Below are 4,338 nucleotides of genomic sequence, written 5' to 3'. Positions count from 1 at the left end.
AGTAGGATAACTATTGTAAGGGTTATTGCCGAGTTTAAAATGAGGAAACCGAGGCCAGTATAAGAAAATGAAAATCCAATTTATTCAGCTCCCGGGCGAGGTTCCATGGTCCCGGGGAAAGAGGCCAGGGAAGTTGCGCCAACTTCCTGGGGCGTAGGGTTTTTATAGGTAGGAGGAACGAGCAACAGCTGGGTGCTCTGATTGACTCCAGGGGAGCGGGATTGAGACGGGGCGGCTTTTCGGGTGGGAGAGCCGGCCCGGAGCCTTGCATCAGCTGGAGCCTTCTAGGGGAGCCACGAGGCAGAGCTAGGTGCCGGGTGCAGAGGTGGGTGTGTCCAACCTCCCAACTAGGCAACCGGCCTTACAACTATTCTTATGTTAGGGACAAAGATTGTCAATTTCACTACCTCTGTTGTTAATAGTAAACACAGTTTCACTGTCATGAAAAGTGATACAGCAACATATAAACAAAACCTAGTGAAAAGAACACGGGAAGAGGAAAAACAACAGTAGGTGTTTGAGTAATGGCATTGGGGGTGAATTTTGTTTTTACATTTTTTATTATTTTTGATGTTATTTGTACCTTTAAACTTTTGGTTCATTAACACATGCTCACTCATGGAAAATTTTTAGTTAGGTGAGTATGAACTCATTTTGTTTATTTTTGTGCTAACTATGAAAGAGATGTTAACAGAAATTACAGATTTAAAAAACATTGTTTGGAAGGGGAGGTGGTTTGCTTAATCTGAGAATAAATTATTTTTTGGCATTACCTTAGACTCATCGTAGAAATAGACAATCTAAATTCTTTGTTATAGCCACATTTGTCAGGACTGAAGACACCAGTTGTGTTTTAATCATAAGATCACAGTATTGTAAGTACTTGAAAATGATATATTTGATTTTCTTTAAGAATCTCCTATAATCTTATTGTACCAATTCTAGGCTTTCACCTTCTTCTCCTAGCCCCCCACCCTCACCCCAATCTAGCATTGCTGGAGCAACCTTCCTAAAGACTAGCTTCCTCATGGCACTCTCCTGCTAATACTTCAGTGGGTCCCCAGTGCCACGTGAACACTTTTGTGTGTTTTTTTTTAAGATGTAGTTTTGCCCTCTCACCAGACTGGAGTTCAGTGGTGAGATCTTGGCTCACTGCAACCTTTGCCTCCTGGGTTCCAGCAATTCTTCTACCTCAGCATCTCAAGTAGCTGGGATTACAGGTCCATGCCACCACACCCGGCTAATTTTGTATTTTTAGTTACAGACAGGGTTTCACTATGTTGGCCAGGCTGGTCTCAAACTCCTGACCTCAAGTGACCAGCCTGCCTGGGCCTCCCAAAAAGCTGGGATTACAGGTGTCAGCCACCGTGCCCAGCCCCCTGTGAACACTTTTGGTTGACGTTTTCTCAAAGTTTTCTATAATTCGTTCTCACATACTATACGACCTTCTCTTCTAAATCTCCAACACAAAACTTGCATTTCTCCTACTGAAAAACCCTTCCCTCTCCTTTCAACTGATCTAAGTTTTAGCTTGCCTTCCAGTTTAATTTCTGTGCCATCCAACTTAAGAAACCTTCCTGAGAATCACAGCACAATTTGGTAGCTCTTATTTCTGAATTTCCATAAAAACTTATTACACATACTTCTATTATCACACCAGCATAAATATATTGAATTATTTAAAAATTCTAAATATATGTATTATTTTTAAACCAGATTAGTGTCCCTTACAACAGCTACCTTTCATTATACTTACTTCATATGTTTCCTAGCCCCTATTTATTATACAGCCAAGAACTGTTAAGTTGTAGTAGACAATCCATGAGTACCTGTTGAATGAATAAGGGTAGACAACGCTGTACTCATCCAGCAAGCAAGATGCTGATTCCAGCATTGCTCTATTTTAATCACAGTGATAGTGGCCAAGGCAGTTAATATTTTTGGTTCCCCGTTTTCTCATCTATGAAAGGAACCAGTAAAAGAGATGATATTTTAATTCAGGCTTGTCCCATTTCCAGTGAATATCTATCTCACTCTATCACCAAGCCTTCCCTTGAGAATCCTTGTCAGTGGTGATCTGAGAAATTCCTTTCAACAACCCCTCACGCAGCATTCACAGGGGGAATCGGCTAAGATAACTTACTTCCTGTTACTCTTGCGTTTCAGCCTTTGTCCTATGTCTGGAGACTTCTTGGAAGCTGGAGCACACAAATAGCTACAGCAAAACTTGAGGAATGGGCATGAATAGACTGGCTTCGGGGAACCTGCCAGCTTGGCTGTGTGGCCAAGGTAAGAGGCAAGCCAAGGCAGAGCTAGAGCTCAGAGCTGGAGGGTAAATTAAAGCAACAAATGTAGAAATATTAAGCCTGAAGAGGCGACAACGTTGAACTCTAAAATGCAGGCCAAAGCTCAGACTTCAAGCCGTCTGGCTGCTCCTGGAGTGCCCAGAGGTCAAAGTCCAGCAGGAGCAAAGGTGGGGGTGTGGTCCTGGAATGTGGAGTGTTGGAGGGATGTGCAAGAGGAGGCACTTTAAGGTCCAGAGATTCCAGCTGCCTGGTGTACCCTTGGAAGAATAAAGGGCTAGGAACTGGATAAGTCAGGCTCAAGTCCAAGCTGCCTAAGGAATCAGGGAAAGAATGGAGCTCAGAGTGAAAGGTCAGGGCAGCATCTAAAAACCCAGGATAGCAGCAAAGCTGGCAGGGGCCCCTGACTCTGGTAAGAGCAGCCTGCAGCACCATGCCACGGGAGGCCTGATTGATCACTGCAAGGTTCTTTGAATTGACTGCACCATGGATTACACCGTAGTTGAGCCATAGTGACTCCTGTGACCCACACATACACCTCCAGATGGCCTCCTGGAGCCAGAAAGTCTGAGAGAACAAGAAAACCGCAAAAATAGAAGACTAGCCCCTGCAGTGCCTGATTAACCGACCTTGCAACATTCCACCACTGCTTCTGCCTCAACTGATAAATCAACCTTGTGACACTGGACGCTGTGGCCTGATTAACCGACCTTGTGACATTCTACCGCTGTTCCTGCCTCAATGGATAGGTCAACCTTGTGACATTGGACCCTGTGACACCCCCCACCCCCAGCTTGCAAAACAAAACATCCTAAACTGTAACTTTCCATGGTCTGCTCCCAATCTATAAAACCAGCTCCTATCCCACCACCCTCTGTTGACTCTCTTTTCAGACTCAGCCTGTTCACATCCGAGCAAATAAACAGCCTTGTTGCTCACACAAAGCCTGTTTAGGCGGTCTCCTCATTCAAGGCACACTTAACAGCCACACCTTGCGTTTACAGACGAGGATTAGTAGGGTATGAGTAGGATCCTGCTGGTGCCAGGGAAGGCAATGCCGTATACATCTTTAGAAAGTTTTCACAAAGGCCTGAAGGACACAATCTTCTCCAAAGTCCCAATGTCGCTGTTTGCTGGCAACAATTCGAGCCAAAAGAGAAGTGGCACAGAATGCGCCAGGGGTGTGCTGCGTATAGCCCCGAGGACCACAAGGGCTTCCTGGGTCAGGTCTGCCATCTCTGGCTAAGATGGGCTCACCATCTAGGACCTTGACCAAGTTCCTGGACCACCAAGAATGCCCCACCAAGAGCCTCCTTCTTCTGGTGGCTTGTGCCTGCTTCCCATGGAGAACTCCAGAAGGGAGAAAACTATGAGGAGGTGGAGAATGTGGCAGGGATCCTAACTTTCTTGCTGAAGGAAGTTCTTAACAAGTACCCATCTGCCTTCAGGGAAGAAAACATAACTCATTTTTGTCTTTCAAATTCAATTCTCAAAACCAAATCCTGTTGTCAGCAATCTGTGTCCCAACGCCTTCCTCAGCAACAGCATTTTCCCTGTAGAATTAGTTTCCAATGTTCATTCTTAAATAATCCACAGAAGATTAAAAGGAATCCAGATACCCAGCACATTTTGTTTCCTTAGTGAGTAATTATCACATTTCTTTGGCTACTTAAATGCATTCTCTGAATCAGGTAAAGAAGATCGTAATAGTTAATCAACAACAAGTAATTATTGAGTACTTAACAATAGTCTCAGCACTTAATCATACTTAAAATTGACTATTAATGAACCTCATAAACCATTTTGCAACTCTGAAAGTGAATTTCTCTGCAGGCTTAGAGATTATTAAGCCATATAGATCTTACCAAACAAATATTATTCATGCTTTAATTCATGGGAAAAGAGATTTAGAAAATAAGGTTAATGTTCAGTTGTCCTTTCCTGAGTTTAACAATTGCATATTACATCTGGGATGCTCCGAACTCAGGTTAAACATTCTTCAAGTTATTCCCACATTCATCAAGTTATTTTCACA

General features: G+C 43.6%; 1 long non-coding RNA gene across 1 annotated transcript; it reads left to right on the top strand.

Annotated features, from left to right (window-relative positions):
- Positions 1-331: 331 nt before the first annotated feature.
- LOC108292768 lies at positions 332-3,924 on the top strand. The gene is made up of 2 exons (XR_001820410.2): positions 332-875; positions 2,167-3,924. It is a non-coding gene; the product is annotated as an uncharacterized LOC108292768 (long non-coding RNA).
- Positions 3,925-4,338: the final 414 nt, after the last annotated feature.

This window comes from Cebus imitator, unplaced genomic scaffold (assembly GCF_001604975.1).
Source record: "Cebus imitator isolate Cc_AM_T3 unplaced genomic scaffold, Cebus_imitator-1.0 Scaffold506, whole genome shotgun sequence".
NCBI lineage: Eukaryota > Metazoa > Chordata > Mammalia > Primates > Cebidae > Cebus > Cebus imitator.
Note: the sequence above shows the minus strand (reverse complement) of the source record. Positions and strands in the feature narration are given on the sequence as shown.